The following is a 25,743-nucleotide window of genomic DNA, read 5'->3' on the forward strand; positions in this document are numbered from 1 at the left end:
TCTTCAGAGGATCCACGTTGCAGGGAAACTACCATTTAGGTAAGAAAATATTCAAAACAACCGGCCTGTACCTAGCAGAGTGGTATGGTGGAGGGTAAAAAACATGAGTGTACCAGGCCCCAAGTCTTCTGTTGCCAGCCCATAAAATAACTATGCACAATGGCCCTCATTCCGAGTTGTTTGCTCGCTGCCGATTTTCGCAGCGCAGCGATCAGGTAAAAAAACTGCAAAACTGCGCATGGTACGCAGAGCGCATGCGCTAAGTACTTTCACACAAAACTTTGTAGATTTACACAAGTTCGAGCAACGTTTTTTCATCGCTCGAGTGATCGTAGTGTGATTGACAGGAAGTGGGTGTTTCTGGGCGGAAACTGAGCGTTTTCCGGGAGTGTGCTAAAAAACGCAGGCGTGCCAGATAAAAACGCAGGAGTGGCCGGAGAAACGGGGGAGTGGCTGGCCGAACGCAGGGCGTGTTTGTGATGTCAAACCAGGAACTAAACAGACTGCATTTATCGCAAGCTAGGAGTAAGTCTTGAGCCACTCTGAAACTGCATGAAATTATTTAGTAGCAGAACTGCGATCCTTTCGGTCGCACTTCTGCTAAGCTAAGATACACTCCCAGAGGGCGGTGGCTTAGCGTTTGCACTGCTGCTAAAAGCAGCTAGCGAGCGATCAACTCGGAATGAGGGCCAATATGCATCTATAGTGTAGTATGTCACAAAATGATGGTAGTTATTGTACACTACATATTAACACGAAACAGACCTGGGTAAAAGTTGTCAGAAGTAATGAAAGGATGCATCATTATTATATCCGCTCACTTGGAAGCCTAGAAAAGTGATGTTAAGGTCTCCAGAATGCCTTTGAGCCTTTATGATCATATTTTCTAATCCTGCTTCTGGTGTGAGTAAACAGTAGATGAATGCTTCTCACAGTCCTACATGTTGCTGTACACGGACAGCAAACCTTTTCCTGCTGCATGGTGGGTGCACAGGTCTAACTAGTCCTGACAATAATGGAGATAAGATTTGTACCCAGTTATGCCAACTGGTATTTCATCAGCAACCTGTTAGCACAATCTATTCTCAATGCTCAGAATTCAAACACGCTTTAAATGGCAGGCATATTTCATTGATAACAAACAGTTTTTCTCTATCGTCCTAAGTGGATGCTGGGGTTCCTGAAAGGACCATGGGGAATAGCGGCTCCGCAGGAGACAGGGCACAAAAAAGTAAAGCTTTACTAGGTCAGGTGGTGTGCACTGGCTCCTCCCCCCATGACCCTCCTCCAGACTCCAGTTAGATTTTGTGCCCGAACGAGAAGGGTGCAATCTAGGTGGCTCTCCTAAAGAGCTGCTTAGAGAAAGTTTAGTTTAGGTTTTTTTCTTTACAGTGAGTCCTGCTGGCAACAGGATCACTGCAACGTGGGACTTAGGGGGAAAGTAGTAAACTCACCTGCATGCAGAGTGGATTTGCTGCTTGGCTACTGGACACCATTAGCTCCAGAGGGATCGAACACAGGCCCAGCCGTGGAGTCCGGTCCCGGAGCCGCGCCGCCGACCCCCTTGCAGATGCTGAAGCGTGAAGAGGTCCGGAAACCGGCGGCTGAAGACTCCTCAGTCTTCATAAGGTAGCGCACAGCACTGCAGCTGTGCGCCATTTTCCTCTCAGCACACTTCACTGGGCAGTCACTGAGGGTGCAGAGCGCTGGGGGGGGGCGCTCTGAGAGGCAAATATAAACCTTATACAAGGCTAAAAATACCTCACATATAGCCCATAGGGGCTATATGGAGATATTTAACCCCTGCCTGACTGGAAAAATAGCGGGAGAAGAACCCGCCGAAAAAGGGGCGGGGCCTATCTCCTCAGCACACGGCGCCATTTTCTGTCACAGCTCCGCTGGTCAGAACGGCTCCCAGGTCTCTCCCCTGCACTGCACTACAGAAACAGGGTAAAACAGAGAGGGGGGGCACATTAATGGCTATATATATATATATTAAAGCAGCTATAAGGGAGCACTTAATATAAGGATATCCCTTGTATATATAGCGCTTTGTGGTGTGTGCTGGCAGACTCTCCCTCTGTCTCCCCAAAAGGGCTAGTGGGTCCTGTCTTCATTAGAGCATTCCCTGTGAGTTTGCGGTGTGTGTCGGTACGTGGTGTCGACATGTATGAGGACGATATTGGTGTGGAGGCGGAGCAATTGCCAAATATGCAGATGTCACCCCCCAGGGGGTCGACACCAGAATGGATGCCTTTATTTGTGGAATTACGTGATGGTTTATCTTCCCTTAAACAGTCAGTTGAGGACATGAGGCGGCCGGACAATCAATTAATGCCTGTACAGGCGCCTCAAACACCGTCAGGGGCTGTAAAACGCCCTTTGCCTCAGTCGGTCGACACAGACCCAGACACGGGCACTGATTCCAGTGACGACGGTAGAAATTCAAACGTATTTTCCAGTAGGGCCACACGTTATATGATTTTGGCAATGAAGGAGACGTTACATTTAGCTGATACTACAGATACCGTAAAACAGGGTATTATGTATGGTGTGAAAAAACTACAAACAGTTTTTCCTGAATCAGAAGAATTAAATGACGTGTGTGATGAAGCGTGGGTTGCTCCTGATAAAAAGTTGATAATTTCAAAAAAGTTATTGGCATTATACCCTTTCCCGCCAGAGGTTAGGGCGCGCTGGGAAACACCCCCTAAGGTGGACAAGGCGCTCACACGCTTATCCAAACAAGTGGCGTTACCCTCTCCTGAGACGGCCGCACTTAAGGATCCATCAGATAGAAAGATGGAAGTTATTCAAAAGAATATATACACACATGCAGGTGTTATACTACGACCAGCTATAGCAACTGCCTGGATGTGCAGTGCTGGAGTAGTTTGGTCAGAATCCCTGATTGAAAATATTGATACCCTAGATAGGGACAATGTTTTACTGTCGTTAGAACAAATAAAGGATGCATTTATCTATATGCGTGATGCACAGAGGGATATTTGCACACTGGCATCTCGGATGAGTGCTATGTCCATTTCAGCCAGAAGAGCCTTATGGACACGACAGTGGACAGGCGATGCGGATTCAAAACGTCACATGGAGGTTTTGCCGTATAAAGGGGAGGAGTTATTTGGAGTTGGTCTATCAGACTTGGTGGCCACGGCTACTGCCGGGAAATCCACTTTTTTACCTCAAGTCACTCCCCAACAGAGAAAGGCACCGACCTTTCAACCGCAGCCTTTTCGCTCCTACAAAAATAAGAGAGCAAAGGGCTTGTCGTACCTGCCACGAGGCAGAGGAAGAGGGAAGAGACACCAACAGGCAGCTCCTTCCCAGGAACAGAAGCCCTCCCCGGCTCCTGCAAAAACCTCAGCATGACGCTGGGGCCTCTCAAGCGGACTCGGGGACAGTGGGGGGCCGTCTCAAAAATTACAGCGCGCAGTGGGCTCACTCGCAGGTAGACCCCTGGATCCTGCAGATAATATCTCAGGGGTACAGGTTGGAATTAGAGACGGATCCTCCTCATCGTTTCCTGAAGTCTGCCTTACCAACCGTCTCTTCCGAAAGGGAGAGGGTGTTGGAAGCCATTCACAAGCTGTACGCTCAGCAGGTGATAGTCAAAGTACCCCTATTACAACAAGGAAAGGGGTATTATTCCACTCTATTTGTGGTACCGAAGCCGGATGGCTCGGTAAGGCCTATTCTAAATCTGAAGTCCTTGAACCTCTACATAAAAAAGTTCAAGTTCAAGATGGAGTCACTCAGAGCAGTGATAGCGAACCTGGAAGAAGGGGACTTTATGGTATCCTTGGACATCAAGGATGCGTATCTACACGTTCCGATTTACCCCGCACACCAGGGGTACCTCAGGTTCATTGTTCAAAACTGTCACTATCAGTTTCAGACGCTGCCGTTCGGATTGTCCACGGCGCCTCGGGTCTTTACCAAGGTAATGGCCGAGATGATGATTCTTCTTCGAAGAAAAGGCGTATTAGTTATCCCATACTTGGACGATCTCCTAATAAGGGCAAGGTCCAGAGAACAGCTGGAGACAGCTTTAGCACTATCTCAAGAGGTGCTAAGACAACACGGGTGGATTCTGAATATTCCAAAATCCCATTTAATCCCGACAACTCGTCTGCTGTTCCTAGGAATGATTCTGGACACGGTTCAGAAAAAGGTTTTCCTTCCAGAGGAAAAAGCCAAGGAGTTATCCGATCTGGTCAGGAACCTCCTAAAACCAGGAAAAGTGTCAGTACATCAATGCACAAGAGTCCTGGGAAAAATGGTGGCTTCTTACGAAGCAATTCCATTCGGCAGATTCCATGCAAGAATATTCCAAAGGGATCTGTTGGACAAATGGTCAGGGTCGCATCTGCAGATGCACCTGCGAATAACCCTGTCACCAAAGACAAGGGTGTCACTTCTGTGGTGGTTGCAGAAGGCTCACCTATTAGAAGGCCGCAGATTCGGCATTCAGGATTGGATCCTGGTGACCACGGACGCCAGCCTGAGAGGCTGGGGAGCAGTCACACAAGGAAGAAACTTCCAGGGAGTATGGACGAGTCTGGAAAAGTCTCTTCACATAAACATTCTGGAACTAAGAGCAATCTACAATGCTCTAAGCCAGGCGGAACTTCTCCTGCAAGGAAAGCCGGTGTTGATTCAGTCGGACAACATCACGGCGGTCGCCCATGTAAACAGGCAGGGCGGCACAAGAAGCAGGAGTGCAATGGCAGAAGCTGCCAAGATTCTTCGCTGGGCGGAGAATCACGTGATAGCACTGTCAGCAGTGTTCATCCCGGGCGTGGACAACTGGGAAGCAGACTTCCTCAGCAGACACGATCTTCATCCGGGAGAGTGGGGTCTACATCCAGAAGTCTTCAACATGTTAATAGACCGTTGGGAAAGACCAATTGTAGACATGATGGCGTCTCGCCTCAACAAGAAACTGGACAAATATTGCGCCAGGTCAAGAGATCCACAGGCAATAGCTGTGGACGCACTGGTAACTCCTTGGGTGTACCAGTCAGTGTATGTGTTTCCTCCTCTGCCGCTCATACCAAAGGTATTGAAGATCATACGGCAAAGAAGAGTAAGAACAATACTAGTGGTTCCGGATTGGCCGAGAAGGACTTGGTATCCGGAACTTCAAGAGATGCTCACGGACGAACCGTGGCCTCTACCTCTGAGAAGGGACCTGCTACAGCAGGGTCCCTGTCTTTTTCAAGACTTACCGCGGCTGCGTTTGACGGCATGGCGGTTGAACGCCAGATCCTAAAAGGGAAAGGCATTCCAGAAGAAGTCATTCCTACCTTGATTAAGGCACGGAAGGAAGTCACCGTGAAACATTATCACCGCATTTGGCGAAAATATGTAGCGTGGTGCGAGGATCGGAGGGTTCCGACGGAGGAATTCCAACTGGGTCGTTTCCTACATTTCCTGCAATCAGGATTATCTATGGGTCTCAAATTGGGATCCATTAAGGTTCAAATTTCGGCCCTGTCAATATTCTTCCAAAAAGAATTGGCCTCTGTCCCTGAGGTCCAGACTTTTGTCAAGGGAGTACTGCATATACAGCCTCCTGTGGTGCCTCCGGTGGCACCGTGGGATCTAAATGTAGTTTTAGATTTCCTCAAATCCCATTGGTTTGAACCATTGAAAAAGGTGGATTTGAAATATCTCACATTGAAAGTGACTATGTTACTAGCCCTGGCCTCTGCCAGGAGAGTATCTGAATTGGCGGCTTTATCTTATAAAAGTCCTTATCTAATCTTCCATTCGGATAGGGCAGAACTGCGGACTCGTCCGCATTTTCTCCCTAAAGTGGTATCAGCATTTCATCTGAACCAACCTATTGTGGTGCCTGCGGCCACTAGCGACTTGGAGGACTCCAAGTTGTTGGACGTTGTCAGAGCCTTAAAAATATACATTGCAAGGACGGCTGGAGTCAGAAAATCTGACTCGCTGTTTATATTGTATGCACCCAACAAGTTGGGCGCACCTGCTTCTAAGCAGTCGATTGCTCGTTGGATTTGTAACACAATTCAACTTGCACATTCTGTGGCAGGCCTGCCACAGCCTAAAACTGTAAAAGCCCACTCCACAAGGAAGGTGGGCTCATCTTGGGCGGCTGCCCGAGGGGTCTCGGCATTACAACTCTGCCGAGCAGCTACGTGGTCGGGGGAGAACACGTTTGTAAAATTTTACAAATTTGATACCCTGGCAAAGGAGGACCTGGAGTTCTCTCATTCGGTGCTGCAGAGTCATCCGCACTCTCCCGCCCGTTTGGGAGCTTTGGTATAATCCCCATGGTCCTTTCAGGAACCCCAGCATCCACTTAGGACGATAGAGAAAATAAGAATTTACTTACCGATAATTCTATTTCTCGGAGTCCGTAGTGGATGCTGGGCGCCCATCCCAAGTGCGGATTATCTGCAATACTTGTACATAGTTATTGTTAACTAATTCGGGTTATTGTTAAGGAGCCATCTTTAAGAGGCCCTTTCTGTTGTCATACTGTTAACTGGGTTTAGATCACAAGTTGTACGGTGTGATTGGTGTGGCTGGTATGAGTCTTACCCGGGATTCAAAATGCCTCCCTTATTGTGTATGCTCGTCCGGGCACAGTACCTAACTGGAGTCTGGAGGAGGGTCATGGGGGGAGGAGCCAGTGCACACCACCTGACCTAGTAAAGCTTTACTTTTTTGTGCCCTGTCTCCTGCGGAGCCGCTATTCCCCATGGTCCTTTCAGGAACCCCAGCATCCACTACGGACTCCGAGAAATAGAATTATCGGTAAGTAAATTCTTATTTTTAGCATAGCATCCTACAGGTCGTCTAATATTAATGTTCTCTATAACTTACAGAAAACATGCAAATTGTATTTGGATTATAAGAGTAACTCATATGTATTAACATACCTTAAAGCCAGCATACTGTGGCAGACAGGGCTGCCACCAGAAATTGTGGGTCCCGGGACTGAAAAAATAGTCAGCCCCCCCCCCCCAACACACACGTTATACACTTGCGCCAGGCAAAGCACGTTATACACTTGCGCCAGGCAAAGCACGTTATACACTTTGCGCCAGGCAGAGCACGTTATACACTTTGCGCCAGGCAGATCACGTTATACACTTTGCGCCAGGCAGAGCACGTTATGCACTTTGCACCAGGCAGATCACGTTATACACTTTGCGCCAGGCAGAGCACGTTATACACTTTGCGCCAGGCAGAGCACGTTATACACTTTGCGCCAGGCAGAGCACGTTATACACTTTGCGCCAGGCAGATCACGTTATACACTTTGCTCCAGGCAGAGCACGTTATGCACTTTGCGCCAGGCAGATCACGTTATACACTTTGCGCCAGGCAGAGCACGTTATGCACTTTGCGCCAGGCAGAGCACGTTATGCATTTTGCGCCAGGCAGAGCACGTTATACACTTTGCGCCAGGCAGAGCACGTTATGCACTTTGCGCCAGGCAGAGCACGTTATACACTTTGCGCCAGGCAGAGCACGTTATACACTTTGCGCCAGGCAGAGCACGTTATACACTTTGCGCCAGGCAGATCACGTTATACACTTTGCTCCAGGCAGAGCACGTTATGCACTTTGCGCCAGGCAGATCACGTTATACACTTTGCGCCAGGCAGAGCACGTTATACACTTTGCGCCAGGCAGAGCACGTTATGCACTTTGCGCCAGGCAGATCACGTTATACACTTGCGCCAGGCAGATCACGTTATACACTTTGCGCCAGGCAGAGCACGTTATACACTTTGCGCCAGGCAGAGCACATTATACACTTTGCGCCAGGCAGATCACGTTATACACTTTGCTCCAGGCAGAGCACGTTATGCACTTTGTGCCAGGCAGATCACGTTATACACTTTGCGCCAGGCAGAGCACGTTATGCACATTGCGCCAAGCAGAGCACGTTATACACTTTGCGCCAGGCAGAGCACGTTATGCACTTTGCGCCAGGCAGAGCATGTTATACACTTTGGGCCAGGCAGAGCACGTTATTCACTTTGCGCCAGGCAGAGCACGTTATACACTTTGCACCAGGTAGAGCACTGAGACACATTGCACCAGGTACAGCACTGAGACACATTGCACCAGGTACAGCACTGAGACACATTGCACCAGGTATTGCACTGAGACACATTGCACCAGGTATTGCGCTGAGACACATTGCACCAGGTAGAGCACTGAGACACATTGCACCAGGTACAGCACTGAGACACATTGCTCCAGGTATTGCACTGAGACACATTGCACCAGGTACAGCACTGAGACACATTGCACAATGTATTTCTGAGCCAGCCCCGGACCCACTTCTCAGAGTCACAAACACACAACAAACAGATACTTACCTTTCCAAATCCGTCCTGAGAGTCCTCTCTGCCACGCTGTCTGATCCTGGCCTCCACAACCGTCCCTAGCTCTTCGCGGCTCATCTTCACTGACGCTGCGTGACGTCATGACATCACGCTGCGCCGCATCCGGATAGAAAAAACTTTATTAAACAGCAAGCTGCTGCTTGCTGAGTGATTGTGACCGGCAGCACGCGGCGGCAGGGGTAGCGGCAGCGGGTGGGCGGCGGAGGGGAATGACTGTCTGTAGCAGCCGCGGTCAGTGTCACCGGCGGCAGCCGCCACTGGGAATAGCCACGGCTGTCTAGTTGAGCAGCCCGGGCCCTCCACTCTGTCAGAGTGGCCAGGCCCGGGACAACAGTACACAGGGCACCCCCTTGATGGCGGCCCTGGTGGCAGACTAAGAGGAACTGTATGGAAGTGGCCCTGTAGTACTGAATGTTTGAATTTACCAATTACACTGTAAAAAAGGTCTATCCAACAAACAAGCCAATGGATCCTTTAGCAACATTATCTTTCACAGCAGCGATGGCAGCAATGCAGATCTGCTCACTGCTCGTGAAACCTGTGCTCTGCTACAGTGGCACTGAAAGACCAAATGGAGCGCCATTGCACACGTGCCACCACTTGCACATACGTCACCCCTTGCACAGCCTGTCACAAAAATATGAGTTTGTGTTCCAATGTTAGGATCGGTTAAGATGGGTTTGAAGCTGGAGGCTGGAAGCTGGGTGGCTTGATGAAGTTCCTTCCCATAGCCAAAGTTCGTAGGAACAAAATATGGGACTAAGAATACTTAATAGGAAGACTGAGCTGACATGAGGAATCAATCAGTCACGATAGTTTACTCTGAGCAGAAGAGAATGCAGATGGAAGAGAGCTCAACCAGAAGTGAGGAGTCACTAGTTGATCTACGAAGAACTGGATACTGGAAAATGCAGTCGTAGAGTAGAACTTAAGTAATTCAGAATCAGCCGGAAGTAAAGTGGAAACTTTATAGGCATATCTAAGAACCGGCTGGAATCTGCCTTGCTATGAAATGGGCTAGAATCAGACTTGGTCTAAACAGGGCTGGAACCGGACTTGCTCTGAACCGGGCTGGAACCAGACTTTATCTGAACCAGGCTGCAAGTAATAGATGACTGAGGAGCGGTACTCTCAGCAGCAGATACAGCAGAATTACTCAAAGAAGCGCAGCTACTGTGAACACAGTATGTACTATGGTCAACATTGCACAGGCCGTGGCTGTTCCAGGAAGCAACTTTATAGCAGTGGATAGCCAGTCAGGTGTTTGATTCCTTGTTTGTCATTGATGATGCAGTGGTCACCTGACACAGAGCAACAGAGCTGCACCCAGCAGTCAGAGCCATGGGGAATCAGCGCACGTGGGACGCCAGGACTGCATTGACTGTGGTGAAGAGGAAGTACAGACAAAGGGGCCATGGGATGATAGCACAAAGGACCACAGAACTCTCTGAATACCCGGGACAGGACACAAAGCGGAAGACACCGGAAACCTCTACCAGTAACTCTGGTATGTTTTGTGACATAGCCACTCCCTGCAGATGCCCAGAAAAGCATCATAAGCAACTGAATACCCATTGTCAGTCCTCAAAGTAGCCAAACGGACTGGCATGGAGAGAGTTATACCCCTGAATGTGAGGAATTTAGTCAGTGTCGGATTGGGGCATGAAGGACCCACCGGGAAAATGCTGCTGTAGGGGCCCATGCTTAAAGGTGTAGCCAGGTTCCAGTGGGGCGTGGCCACCAAGGTTTGGCTAACCATTACATGTTCTGTGCCCTTTGGTAAATATATAATAAACCAAATTATTGTAAAGTATAATGTAACAGATGTATAATGCGTAAATCCGGTGCACTAGGATAGTCTGGAACTTGATCCCTAGAGGAGGAGGAGGGCCCACAGGCAGTAGGGCCCACCGGTGGTTTCCCCTGTTCCCCTGTGGTCCGACCCTGAATTTAGTGCAGCTTGGAAACAAAATACACAAAATGGGTTAAGAAGCTTTTTCAATATTATGGGCTATTACAAATGTCATAATCAGTGCAAAGCTTATTACCACACAGTATGCCCATAGGACAGATTCAATTTTACAGAATTAAGATCCAATATATGTATGTAGTTACAATTTCCACAGGTGAGATCATTTGGAATAGTGAATATCCCTGCAGAAACACCAGCAGCACACAGGCAACAAAACAGGCACAGGTAAATTAAATATTTAATAAGCATGGCAAACAAGCAAACAGTGAGACTAAACAATGATGAATAATGAATAAGCAAAACCTAGAACAAGGAACAATACAGGAAACAGATTGTGTAGAGCCAGACTATACAATACGCTGGGGCTGGGGATACAGGGAGCAGAAAAACAAACCAGAGAGGGGTCAGGAATGTCTGGACTAGGCAAACACAGACACTAGAACTATTGAGAAAGAGGAGGAAAAAGGTAGAGAGCGGTGGGGGAGGGGGGGGGATGGGTTGGGGGGGGGGGGGGGGGGGGGGGGGGGGGGGGGGGGGAGAGAGGAATGGAAACCCAGGCAGCGTCAGGACCAAAATCTAGTTTTTAATATATTTGCTCCTTTAAATCCAGCTCACGAAACCAGTGAGATGTGGTGGCATTGAAAAGTCCTAAATTTACATGTAGCCCAGAGAGAAAGAATACTTTGCAGACAGTAATATAAGATTTACATTTTTAAGCCAAAAAGAAAAAAATCTTTGGAGGACCACAAAAAAGCCTGCCTCACATAACTGCATAAATAAACAATACTGCATAAATAATAATAATAATAATAATGACACACCATACTGATAGTCAAGCTCAAGAGTATGTCATGCAGTGCTGAAAGTAGGGTGGTATGGGGTGGTACAGCGACCATTAAGAGATATGGTCCACCAGCCCGCCGGTGCCGCAGTGCGCAGGGTCTCTTTCCGCAATGAGCATGCAACCCCTGGCAATGAGCAAGAAACCCCTGACAATGAGCATGTAACACCTGGCAACGAGCAAGAAACCCCTGGCTACGAGCATGTAGGGCAGTAAGTCCTACTAGAGGCATTATGTGTGTAAGCGACACTAGCGGGTCATTATGCATGTAAGCAGCACAGCTGGGGGCATAGAGTGTGTAAGCGGCACTACAAGGGGGCATTATGCGTGTAAGCAGCACTAAAATGCCATGGGGGGGGTCGCAAAATGTATAATTACGCCACTGTATTTATATAATTACCCAGAAGTGTCGGGAACGCTAGCGCCGCCAGGAGAAGATGCAGAAAGCTGCATCTTTTGCCATGAAACCCCTGGCAGCAAGTAAATAGAAGCCTTACTGTGGGGCATAATTTGTAAGGGGCATTTTTGTGTGTGGGACATAAAATGGTGCCAGTGGCATAACTGTGTGTGGCATAATATGTAATGGGCATTATTTACGGTGTGTGGTATAATATGTAATAGGCATTATGGTGTGTGGCATAATATGTAATGTGCATTACGGTGTCTAGCATAATGTGTAAAGGGCATTACGCTGTGTGACATAATGTGTAATAAGCATTACGATGTGTGGTATAATGTGTAATGGGCATTACGGTGTTTGGCATAGTGTGTAAGGGGCATTATGTGGCCAAGGTGGTCATTCAGAGTTGATCGCTCGCTGCCGATTTTCGCAGTGCAGCGATTAAGTAAAAAAACTGCAAAAATGCGCATGCGCATGGTACGCAGCGCGCATGCGCTAAGTACTTTCACACAAAACTTTGTAGCTTTACACAAGCTCGAGCGACGTTTTTTCATCGCTCGAGTGATTGTAGTGTGATTGACAGGAAGTGGGTGTTTCTGGGCGGAAACTGGCCGTTTTCAGGGAGTGTGCTAAAAAACGCAGGCGTGCCAGGTAAAAACGCAGGAGTGGCTGAAGAAACGGGGGAGTGGCTGGCTGAACGCAGGGCGTGTTTGTGACGTCAAACCAGGAACTAAACGGACTGAGGTGATCGCAGTCTAGGAGTAGGTCTGGCGCTACTCAGAAACTGCATTAATTTTTTTAGTAGCAATTTTGCTAATCTTTCGTTTGCTATTCTGCTAAACTAAGATACACTCCCAGAGGGCGGCGGCCTAACGTGTGCAATGCTGCTAAAAGCAGCTGGCGAGCGATCAACTCAGAATGAGGGCCATGCCCCTATTGTCATGTAGCCACCCCCTAGTTTTGTGTGACCATGCCCCCTCATGACACATGACTACGTCCATTTTTACTATCAGTACCACTAAGAAAATATTTCTACTTGCACCACTGCTATCATGAACATTGTAGCGTGGCAACAAGGTTAATTACAAACAATAACCAAAACAGGAGACATTTTTCCTTCGGGGCTAATTGATAATTACTGTAGTCCATGAAAACTGTGTGAGGTGTGATTAAACAATTCAGAGAAAATATTACAGCATGACAAAATAATTTTCTGGAACACAAAAGACGGCAGTGCAGCATTCATTACGTTGTATGTTTTTATTCTGGTGTTATTAAAATACTGTATTATACTATTGGAAGCTTTCCTCTATTCCATGTATAAGACGGAGTAATCAAAGGAAGGATTGTGATCCAAACCGGGTACTTGAATGCGTGATTGTCTACATTCTAACTGTAGGCCACCCTTTCTGGTAGGAAACTACCGCATTCAGATCGCAAATGCCGGATCCCACCCGGTAAAAGAAACGTGTCCTTACCGGGTGGGATCCGGCATTTGCTCCCCTCTGCTGGCTTTCCGACCCAGCAATATACCGTGTCGGTTGCCATAGCAGCGGGGGGGCGCAGCAGCAGCAGGGGCGGGGGTGGAGGCGGCGCTGGGAGATGAGCTCATCTCCTGCGCCGCCTCTCCCTATGCTGTGAATGGGAACCGTGTCGCATCGACGCGGCTCCCATTCACACTGCACCTGACCCGGTATTCAACCCGGGTATAATCCTTCTGTTATACCGGGTTGAATTACCGGGTCAGGCGACCCGCTATTTCGCCGAAAGTGCTTTCACATCGCACACTGACCCGTGTCGACACGGCAATATGCCGTGTCGATACCGGGTTATTTGTGCGATGTGAAAGGGGTAGCGTGAATTTGTGGTCCAAAAATTGTTAACGTGTGATACACTATGAAGGTTCTTTTGTGTTTTTTTCCGAGTGCATAAAAGTATCAGGATATTCCCACTACTGAAAAACAAAACGTTTATGGTGGACAAAATATAGAAAAAAGCACCAAGAGATACAGTGGTGATACCTATTTGTACCGTATGACGTTTTGGTAGAGTGGGGTGACACTACTACACCTGTGTGTCTGAAAGGATGCTTTTACACGTGCGCACTTACTTGGTTCAACATTTCAGTCTATTATTGGCAGCCCGGCATGCACGCCCCAGGAGTGAGGTAATCAGGGTGGTAACAAAGAGGCCGCGCACAATGTAGTGATGTCAGTGGGGAACTTCAATAAAACCATGCCCCCTATCTGGGAAGCCATGCCTAGCTTTCAGGCGGTGGTCTCTTGGCCGCACCAGGTGTCACTGACCTCGGTGCCACCACTGTAGTGTCGCCACATTATACAGTGTTCTACAGATAATATTTATCATTCACATCTTCTCTTGCCCCAATGGACCTTAAGCTTTAATTGGGATGTGGTCAAAATCCTGGCAGTCAGAATCCCAGCTGTCAGGATTCTGACAGATAACGGAGGTAAGTATTGGGGGTTAGGGTTAGGCACGATTGGGGAGGGTTAGGCTGCGAGGGTGGAGGAGGTTATGGTTAGGCTGCAAGGGGGGCAGACAGTTAGCGCTAGGCTGCTGGAGGGGTGAGTTCTGTATAGGGTTAGAATTATGAGTAAGGGAAGGGTGAAAATACTTACCAGGATCTGTCAGCATTCTGGCCATTGGGATTCCGCTGTCAGACTTCTGACTGTCTGGATTCCGACTGCTGGGATTTGGTACCCAACTCCTTCAGTTCCCTATCACACAAACACACAGTAGGGTCCATGTTTTTAGTCTGCATCCGGCTAAGGTAACAGGTGATTGGGACTTAAACATTAACCGTTATAGAATTTATCCTTAGCATGGTCAGAAGTTAGAACTAGTCTAGTAGCATAAGTACAAAGGGCCTAATTCAGACCTGATCACAGCAGCAAATTTGTTTTCTACTGGGCAAAACCAGGTGCACTGTAGGGGGGGGGGGGGGGTGGCAGATATAACATGTGCAGAGAGAGTTAGATTTGGGTAGGTTGTGCTAAAACTGAAATCTAAATTGCAGTGTAAAAATAAAGCAGTCAGTATTTACCCTGCACAGAAACAAAATAACCCACCCTAATCTAATGCTCTCTGCAAATGTTATATGTGCCCCCCCCCCATCCCTTCCATGCAGTGCACATGGTTTTCCCAATTCGAGAACAAATTTGCCGCTGAGATCAGGTCTCAATTAGGCCCAATGTTTGAGGCACATTTCTAAAAACTCTGTATAAACATGGAACTGTATTGCACATGGGTTTTTACAAAGATAAGAGCTGTGCAACAGTAAGTAAACACTACTTAAAAATGTAATTTAAAGGAATGTACAGTAGGTGCAGTCATGCCAGAGGCATCGGGACTGTGTAGCCACGTACACAGCGAAGTCAATGTGTGTTATTGTCTGCATTATATTTGCAGCTGCAATGACTTCCTCAAGAGGATGCCTGAAGACAGGTAGCTGTTTTTATGATACGCTTTCAGTAAGTATTAGGATAATGGGTGCCAGTAGTCCAGCTAATCTGCCAGAAACAACAAAGATACTGTTAATTGCAGTTTCTTGTGATATTTACTTAAATGCACCACGTGAACATGGGAGTCACTACTTATCATGGATTACTATTGCCATGTAAATACATGTGGTCGAGTCACATTATTACTACCACCTCCTACATCTGATGTTGGCAGTGAGTAGCCCATGAAGTACGTCAGGTGTTGTGCGCTGGCGTGGTGGGTATATAAGGTGTGCTATTTGCCGTCTGTACACATATCACTCATGCTGTCATGGGTAAAAGGGGTGATTTATCCGAGTTACAAAAAGGGATGATTATCGGCTTTTGGGCCAATGGTGGCAGTATTTCTGAAACAGCGCAGTTTGTGAACTGTTCGCGTGCTGCGGTGGTGAAGGTGTATTGTAACTGGACAAATGGCACCATCACGAATAATAGACGTGGAAACTGCAGAGCACCACGTGTCATTGATGTGAGAGGTGAACGTCAGCTATGAAGGTGCGTGAGGGTCCACCAAAACGCTACAGTGGAGCAGCTCACCGTCAAAATGAACCAAGGGGCTACCAGATGTGTGTTTACAATGACAGTTTAGCCCATCAAGCAGGGCTGTTTTAACAGCAGTGTAGGCCCCTGGGCACAGCAATGCACTGGGGCCCCTACCCATCCTCCAGCGGTAGGGGTGGGAGGTGCTGTCAGCAGCAGCTTTAATGTCCCGTGGGCTGTAGGGGGTGTTCTATCTTCCGCTCAGCATGTAGGACATGGAGCAGAAATTTCTGCTAATTATTCCTTTACTGCACAGATGGTGGGAGAGGGGGCAGGAGGGAGAACACTAAACTGAAGAAGGGGTCATGACTTCCAGGGTGGTAGGGGGTGTCTAATACGCAAGGCAGGGGCGGATAGTGGAGTGGGCTTAATATTTATCATTTTCCAATGGAAGGGAAGCTTGCTTGACTGCATATCTCCAGTTCCTGAAAACAGATTTCTTAGCTTTCAATAGGATAAAAATCTAGAGAGTCCCACCGTTCAGGAGGTACTAGGGACTTGGGGGATCAGTGTTCAGGAGCCAGAGCAATTCACCAACAAAAATATAAAACTGCATTTCAAGCATGTGAAGCTGGAGCAGGAACTATCTGCTGGAAGGCTGATATCCCTGAATCTGGGCATAATAGAGACAAGCTGCCAGTGTCCACCGAAAGAAAAGTGTCCCCGCTTTTGGAGTATACCCTCAGAAAAACTGTTAGAGAGTCAGAACCCGAGATATCTGGCTGGGAAGAGCAATTAACAGGCTCAGATGGGGACCACTGCTTTGAAGTCGTATATCTCCAGTTCCCCAGGGCTGATTTTCAAAAATCTGGGACCCCTGGAAAGAGGGGACCCTCAGCTATCAGCCTAAGGCCCTTATACTCCTGGAGCTCTTGGGCAACTGCCCATTGAGCATGTATGAAAAGATGGCCCTGCCATCAAGCTGCTGCCCACAGCGGCTACTCTGGCTATTAGCTGGTGGTCATAGGCATAGGGACAGTAGGTGCAGGAGGTGCAGCTGCTACGGGGCCCAGGTCATCTCCGGGGCCCGGCCCTCTGCCTGCACACACACTGACTTCTCCTGTGCCCCGTGACCTCTCCCCCGGCAGCGGGCCGCCGCATGCACACCCGCCACCGGTGTTAGTGCCGGGTCCGTCTCTCAATTCACGCCGGTGCCAACAGGAGACGTGGCATTGTTCAGCCTGGTCCTCTCGGCATCAGCGGGGACGGAGCGATGGAGCCGGCCGGACGCCGGCAGCAACTGTGCGGCAGCGCACCGCCAGAGGTGAGGACACGGGCAGAGGACGTGAGTGCCGCACACCACTAAGCTGGTGGGGGGGCGGTTTGGGTGGTGCGGGAGTCGGGCGGATGTGATGAGGTGCGGGGGGGAGATAGGGATATACTTGCGGTGCGAGGGTGGCCGTGTGTATGTATATATGTATATATATATATATATATATATATATATATACACACATTATATAAATAGAGAGAGAGAGATGTGGACAAAGGACAAATTTGTTGGTACCCTTCCATCAAAGTAAGTGAAATAAATTGAAAGTAGAAATAGGAATTGGCATACAGCATTATTTATTCAATATGTACACTAGAAATCAGGCCTTGTATTAGATTTTTAATTCAACAGAATATTTTAAATAATTAAACAAATAAAAATGGTTTGGACAAACAACATAGACTACTTTACTCCATTTAAATAAGGTGAATAACTAATTAGAATATTTAAGACATGTGTGATGCTAATTCAAGAAAGCAATTACTTTGCAATATCACTATAATCCAACTGTTTATCTTTTCTAAGGGGTACCAACAAATCTGTCCAGGATGTTTTGGAATATCTTTGGAGAATAAGAAATAATTTATCTCTTTTCGCGGTTTCTGTATGTATGTTTGTTTATTTTTTATAACGGCCCCATTTATATTTCATACATTTATACCATGTTATAAATATTAATCTATGTATGCGGACATTATAATAATAATATACACAAGCATGCGTAAGCCTATGGGGATCATTTCCGAGTACAGCTACATGCAGGGGGACGCAGGGGCAAATGCAGGATTTCCTAGGGAGGGTTTCCTAGTGACCTCTGGTACAAATTACTCTGCGCCCAGGCGACCGTGTTCTACTGAAATATTCACACACACACATATATATATATATATATATATATATATATATATATATAAATATTAGATTCGGTATGATAAACCGATGGATGGGATGCCAGCGGTCATCATACAGACAGCAGCACCCCGACCATCAGAATCCCGACAGCCCCTCCAAAAGTACCCTAACCCTTCCCTGCCCCCTACCCTAACCTAACCCTCCCTTGTGGGTGCCTAACCCTAACCCTCCCATCGCCGCTTCCTAAACCTAACCCTCCCCACATGGTTACTAACCTTAAACCCCCCCCCCCCAGTACCTAACCATCCCCTTCCTGCTCCTGCACCCTAACCTCGTTTCTAATGCCTAAACCTAACCTCCCACCCCCCGCGGCAAGACACGAGTGCGTCACGCTAAAAGAACGGATTCCAGGCATCTGTATTTTTACGCTGGGATTCTAAGCTCTGTCGGGATTTTGTCCTTCTTTTTAATCAAGCCTTATAAAGAGTAAATGGCTGTTATAAAGACTTGAAATGTGGTGGGCTCTGACACATAGGACCCCCAGAATTGTTATTTGGAGGGAACTTTAGTTCGTTTAATTTTAGTATTGTGTGTTTCTCCTATGTGAACTACAGTACAATTAGAATTAGACAATGAAAAAAAAAAACTTCAGTAGCCTCTCTTACTTTTTCTCTGATGAACAGCAGGAGCAAACACTGCACTGTCTGGCTCAGCTACATGTGCACGTTCCTCTCTTCCTCCAAACATAACCTTCGTAGGCTAAGCTCATTGCTGCAGCTTTGATCTCCGTTCCTCCCGGCGCCTCCTCCTTCCCCGCAGCCAGTCACAGATCCGCAGGCTGCACACAGCTTCTCATACCATTGGAGAGCTGAGCCGCCGCTCGGCAGACCAGAACTGCTCTGCGGCGCCGGCAGCTGTGCTGTAGTTTAATGTGTGGTGCGCAGCGCTGCAGATCCAATCTGTAGTTAGTCGCGTGGGTGCACCCTCCTCCCCACTGCCTTCAATCCACCACTGGGAGCGGCTGCGCTTGTGCATCCGCTCTGTGTTCTATAATGTGAAGGGTTTTCTTTTTCTTTTTCCTCAGGTTTTATAGCTTATTTGGTTGTTAGGGGGGGTTTCTGTGCAACTGGAAACCCCCCCCCCCCCTGCGTGCGCCACTGAGACGCCCAACACAGGGCTAGTCCACCCCACATGTCAGTGCCGCCCCCCCCCCCCCCCCTGCAGAAGTGCAAAGGCATCGCACAGCGGCGATGCCTTTGCACTTCAAGAGTAGCTCCCGTCCAGCGCAGCTTTAGTGTGCTGGCCGGGAGCTACTCGTCGCTCACCGGACAGCAGCAGCTGAGTGTGACATCACGCAGCCGCCGCGGCCCGCCCCCCCCCCCCCCCCACGGTCTGGCCACGCCTGCGTTGGCCAGACCGCGCCCCCTAAGCGGTGGCTTAATGCCGCCATCCAGCCCCTTCCCACCCAGCGACCGCCTCTGCCTCAGAGTCGATCGCTAGGCAACGACGGATGGCATGCGCCGGCGCACTTGCGGCGTCGGCGCATGTGCAGTTCCAACCCGATCACTGCGCTGCGAAAAACTGCAGCGAGCAATCGGGTCAGAATGACCCCTTATATCAGAAGAATCACTCAAAGCCACAGTGACATTTTATTAATACATTTCAGCGCTACAAAATGTTGTCTTTAAAACATTTTTGTTATCATTATATCTTCATAAATAGTCTTTATTTTTTTTGATAGTTGAAGTATAATGCCAAATGTCAATGAGATATTATTATGAAACACTGAATGTTATAATAGGAATATAAAGTGGGTAATGTATTATATTTTGCAATTTTTTTATGTTGTTCTTTTAATACACAGCGAGAGTCATTCAGATGTGGATGGAGGGTATCCGGACTATAGATCTACACTCAAAAGATCTACAGTCAATGGGTCTACCACTAATGGTAGACATGCATTAGGTCGACAGGGTCAAAAGGTCGACATGGCAATGGTCAACACACATATGGTAGACGACACAAGGTTTGTTGTTGTTTTTTTTTTTTTTTTTGTGGGTGTTCCATTTTTCCATACTACAACCCAGGTGGACTATGATTGGGAGTAGTAACCTGTGCCGAGCGCAGCGGTAGCAGAGCTATTCACCCTGCCCAAACCAGCCAATCAAGGGTAAGCAGTACAGTAATGGGGCTTGTTTGTGGCAGAAAAGTGAAAAAACACCCAAAAAATTAAGAAATAAAAAAACAGGATTTTAATTACCTACCAGTAAATCCTTTTCTCGTAGTCCGTAGAGGATGCTGGGATCCAATTTAGTACCATGGGGTATAGACGGGTCCTTTGGGAGCCACTGGCACTTTAAGAGTTTAATGGTGTGGGCTGGCTCCTCACTCTATGCCTCTCCTACCAGTCTCAGTCTAGAAACTGTGCCCGAGGAGATGGACATACTTCGAGAGAAGGAAATACACAGATAGTGGTTAGATTCACACTAGCTCACACATAACAAAAAAGGAAAGCCAAGCTAACCAACTTGGAACAATTCAGCAACAGCTGAGCCAACAAACATAACCAAGTAACCACGCAGTAAAACGAAGCACTGTGTGGGCGCCCAGCATCCTCTACGGACTACGAGAAAAGGATTTACCGGTCCTGTTTTCTCTTACGTCCTAGAGGATGCTGGGGTCCAATTTAGTACCATGGGGATGTACCAAAGTTCCCAGTACGGGAGGGAGAGTGCTGAGGCTCCTGCAGAACAGATTGACCAAACTTTAGGTCCTCAGAGGCCAAAGTATCGAACCTGTAAAACTTAGCAAACGTGTTCGACCCTGACCAAGTAGCCGCTCAGCAAAGCTGAAGAGCCGAGACACCCCGGGCAGCCGCCCAGGAAGAACCCACTTTACGTGTAGAGTGGGCCTGAACAGATTTTGGACAGGACAAACCTGCCATTGAATAAGCATGCTGGATAGTAAACCTAATCCAGCGAGAAATTGTCTGCTTAGAAGCAGGACACCCAATCTTGGGATCATAAAGGACAAATAGTGCGTCCGACTTCCTGTGACGAGCAGTCCTCTTCACATATATTTTCAAAGCCTGCACGACATCCAGGGACTTTGAGGTAATCGATGTGTCAGTAGCTACTGGTACCACATAGGTTGGTTGATATAAAAAGCTGACACAACCTTAGGAAGAAATTGCTGATGCGTTCTAAGTTCAGCTCTATCTTCATGGAAAAACAAGTAGGGGCTTTTGTTTGACAATGCACCCAATTCAGACACACGTCTTGCAGATGCCAAAGCCAACAGTGTGACTGCCTTCCAAGTAAGAAACTTTACGTCCAACTCCTGTAAAGGTTCGAACCAATACCGATTGCAGGAACTGCAGCACCACATTAAGATCCCAAGGTGCCGTAGGAGGCACAAAGGGTGGTTAAATGTGCAGAACTCCTTTCAAGAATGTCTGAACCCCTGGGAGAGCAGCCAATTGTTTCCGGAAGAAAATGGACAAGGCCGAAATCTGGACCTTGATGGAGCCAAAGCGTAGGCCCACATCCACACCAGCTTGCAGAAAAAGGAGAAAATTTCCCAGTTGAAACTTCACCGGAGGAAACTTCTTGGATTCACACCAAGACACATACTTTCTCCAAATCCGATGGTAATGCTTAGATGTTACTCCCTTCCTAGCTTGGATCAGAGTAGGAATGACCTTGTTCGGAATGCCCTTCCGAGCTAAGATTTGGCGTTCAACCTCCATGCCGTCAAACGTAGCCGAGGTAAGTCGTGATAGGCGAACAGCCCCTGTAGTAGAAGGTCCTCGTGAAGAGGAAGAGGCCTCAGATCCTCCAGCAGCAATGCCAGAAGATCCGCGTACCAAGCTCTTCTTGGCCAGTCCAGAGCAATAAGGATCGTCGGAACTCTTGTGCTTTTTATTATTTTGAGAATCCTTGGGATGAGGGGAAGAGGAGGGAACACATATACTGACTGGAAGACCCACAGAGTTACCAGGGCGTCCACCACCACTGCATGTGGGTCTTGCGACCTTGAACAGTACCTCCGAAGCTTCTTGTTAAGGCGAGAGGCCATCAAGTCTATCTGAGGTACACCCCAGCGGCTTGTTACCTCTGCGAATACCTCCTGGTGGAGACCCCATTTCACTCCTGGAATGAAGATTGCTGACAGCGCCAGTGCATGCCTTTCTGCCCAGAGGAGGAGTCTTGTTACCTCTGACATTGCAGCCCTGCTCTTCGTTCCGCCCTGCCTGTTTATGTAGGACACCGCTGTGACGTTGTCCGACTGAACTTGAATGGCTCGATCCTGTAGAAGATGTGCCGCTTGTAGAAGGCCATTGTATATGGCCCTTTGTTCAAGAATGTTTATTGGAAGGACAGATTCCTGACCACTATCCTTGGAAGTTTTCCCTCTGGGTGACTGCTCCCCACCTCTGAGGCTTGCATCCGTGGTTAGAAGAATCCAATTCTGAATCCCGAACCTGCGGCCCTCGAGTAGATGAGAAGTTTGCAGCCACCAGAGGAGTGAAATTCTGGCTTTTGGCGACAGGCGTATAGTGGATGTGTGCATGGTGCATGTGAAGATGTGAACCCGACCACTGGTCCAGGTGATCCAGTTGGAAGAACTGTGCATGGAATTTCCTGTACTGTAGAGCCTCGTAGGAGACTACCGTCTTCCCCAGAAGGCGAATGCACTAATGAACCGATACTCGGGCTGGCTTCAAGACATCCCGGACCATTGTTTGGATCACCAATGCTTTCTCCAGCGGTAGAAATACCCACTGCACTTCTGTGTCGAGTATCATCCCCAGGAAGGGCAGTCTCCTTGTCGGTTCCAAATGTGACTTTGGAAGGTTCAGGATCCATCCATGATCCTGGAGTAGTTGAGTTGAGAGAGCAATATCCTGCAACAGCTTCTCCCTGGAAGATGCCTTTATCAGCAGATCATCCAGATATGGAATTATGTTCACTCCCTGCTTGCGGAGGAGCAGCATCATGTCCGCCATGACCTTGGTGAACACCCTTGGTGCTGTGGAGGGCCAAATGGTAACGTCTGGAACTGATAGTGACAGTCCTGTAGTGCAAACCGTAGATAGGCCTGGTGAGGCGGCCAGATCGGAATGTGAAGGTACGCATCCTTGATATCCAGGAATTCCAGGAATTCCCCTTCCTCCAGACCTGAGATAACCGCTCTCAGAGACTCCATCTTGAATTGGAAAACCCTCAAGTAGGGGTTCAATGACTTTAGGTTCAATATAGGCCTTACCTGTGTTTCGGTACCACAAACAGGTTTGAGTAATAACCCATGTTTTTTTTGTGAGGTGGAACTGGAACAATGACATTTGTTCATACTAATTTTTTAATGGCTTCCTGTAGGATAGCACTTTCTGTCAGCGAAACTGGTAAGCCTGATTTGAAGAATCTGTGAGGTGGGAGTTCCTGAAACTCCAGTCTGTACCCCTGGGCAACAATATCTGTCACCCAGGGGTCTAGGGATGATGACGCCCAGACATGACTGAGAGTTTTTAGTCTCGCTCCCACCTGCCCGATCTCCAGGCTGGGAAGTCCACCGTCATGCTGAAGATTTGGAGGAAGCAGAACCTGGTTTCTGTTCCTGGGAACCTGTTGGAGCAGGTTTTCCGGATATTCCCCGCCCTCCTCTAAAGAAGGTGTGGGGGGGTTGGATTTTTAAAATTTTGCGGTCCGAACGGACTGCAGTGTAGGCGTAGGATAAGAATTCCTAGCCTGTGCTGCTGTGGAAGGAAGAAATGTCGACTTACCTGCAGTCACAGTGGAAATCCACGCATCTAATGCTTCCCCAAATAGTGCCTGACCTGTGAAGGGCAGGTTCTCCACACTTTTCTTGGATTCTGCATCCGCAGTCCATTGGCGTAGCCAGAGTGCTCTGCCTCCACCATGAAACGTGCAGAATGTGATATAAAAACAAGTCAATGTCACTCCTATCCATATTATCTAAGTCCTCTAATAATGTGCCTGACCACTTTACTATGGTTTTAGAAATCCACGCACAAGCAATAGTGGGCCGTAAGGCCACACCTATAGCAGTGTATAGGGATTCAAACGTAGTCTCAATCTTGCGGTCAGCTGGCTCCTTTAAGGCGGTTGAACCAGGGACAGGTAAAACCACCTTTTTAGACAACCTAGATACAGAAGCGTCTACAATAGGTGGGTTTTCCCACTTCGTTCTATTCTCTTCAGGGAAAGGGAAAGCAATGAGAAGTCTTTTGGGGATCTGGAATTATTTCTCTGGGTTTTCCCAGGATTTTTTCAAACAAGGAGTTTAACTCCTTAGAAGCAGGGAAGGTAAGCAAGGATTTTTTATTTACTGTAAAACAAGATTCCTCTTCCTGCTCAGGTACCGTCTCAGTAATATGCAAAACATCCCTAATGGCTTCAATCATGACAGGGCCGTAACTAGGGGGGGGCTAAGGGGGCATGCGCCCCGGGTGCAGGAATTGAGGGGGTGCAAAGGAGTTACAGAGGAACAGGGTTGTTGTTTTTTTTACCAGCAGTGCTGTGCTGCTCCAGTGAGACAGCAGACGTCTCCAGGGGCAATGTCTCTGACCCACCTGTCTGCCCACAGTTGGCTCCGACGCTGTGCGGATGAGCTCCAGTACCTGGGATCTCTCCTATGACGGCTACTGTTTTAAACTCTCTTCTTTGCCATGCAGTGCTGTGACTAGCATGCAGTGAACTGTGCAAGCTATAGAGGTGAGCTGTTGGTGCTGTGTTTTTAAGCAGGCTATGATCCCTGTTGCCTGGCCAGCACCGACCGATAACAAGCTGCCGCCTACACACCATTGAGAAGACACGCTGTAGTGTAGTGATGTAGTTTAGCAGTGGATGTTGTACGAGTGATGTAATGCAGTGGATAAGGGAATGTAGTGCAGTGATATAGTGCAATGTATGGGGACACACAGGGGGGCATGTAGTGGAACATGCTGCTGGGGGGGGGGCATGTGACGCTTAGGGCATTTGGGGCACATAGGGGAATATTGTCCAATAGTATCCCCTTTTTTTCCACATTTTTTGATAATATGATTATTTTAGTCTGACAGTGTTTGTTTGTTTGTATGTTTGTTTGTTTTTTTTGGGGGGGGGATGGGCGGCAAATTACCGCCTTGCCCCGGGTGACGAAAATCCTAGTTTCGGCCCTGATCATGAGTTGCAAGGGATGCATCTCCCCCCTGCATATCCCCATCACCGTCCCCTGTATCAGAGTCGGTATCAGTGTCAGCTTGCATTATCTGGGCAAGTGTACGTTTTTGTGGGTATGTAGGTGGACTTTTAGATTAAGTAGTGGGAGCTGAATACTTCAAACCCTCTACAGATTTTCTCAAAAACTGCGTCTCTTTCTCAGTATGCGACATCCTAGATGAAATCTGGGATATCATTCTCCTTAAAGAATCCACCCATGGGGGTTCGGATACAGAAGGCTGAGACAGCACATTGCAGTCCTGAGTACAGTACATGGAATAGACTCCTCAGGAGAAGATAAACAGTCTGCAGCACAGGACACAAAGGGCCTAATTCAGAGTTGATCGCAGCAGCAAATTTGTTAGCAGTTGGGCAAAACCATGGCCCTCATTCCGAGTCGTTCGCTCGTTCTTTTTTTTCGCATCGCAGTGAAAATCAGCTTAGAGCGCATGCGCAATGTTCGCACTGCGACTGCGCTAAGTAATTCTGCTATGAAGAAAGGATTTTTACTCACGGCTTTTTGTTCGCACCGGCGAACGTAGTGTGATTGACAGGAAATGGGTGTTACTGGGCGGAAACACGGCGTTTTATGGGCGTGTGGCTGAAAACGCTACCGTTTCCGGAAAAAACGCAGGAATGGCCGGAGAAACGGGGGAGTGTCTGGGCGAACGCTGGGAGTGTTTGTGACGTCAAACCAGGAACGACAAGCA

General features: G+C 48.1%; 1 protein-coding gene across 1 annotated transcript in view; it reads right to left on the reverse strand.

Annotated features, from left to right (window-relative positions):
• The window catches only part of XYLB (xylulokinase), a 509,150-nt gene extending 490,438 nt beyond the window's left edge, over positions 1 to 18,712 (reverse strand). The window contains exon 1 of the mRNA XM_063921841.1: positions 18,479 to 18,712. The gene's annotated coding sequence lies outside the window, so the exon portion shown is untranslated. The remainder of the gene's footprint in view (positions 1 to 18,478) is intronic.
• Between the last annotated feature and the right edge of the window lie 7,031 nt (positions 18,713 to 25,743).

The sequence above is a fragment of the Pseudophryne corroboree genome, chromosome 5, assembly GCF_028390025.1.
Source record: "Pseudophryne corroboree isolate aPseCor3 chromosome 5, aPseCor3.hap2, whole genome shotgun sequence".
Taxonomy (NCBI): Eukaryota; Metazoa; Chordata; class Amphibia; order Anura; family Myobatrachidae; genus Pseudophryne; species Pseudophryne corroboree.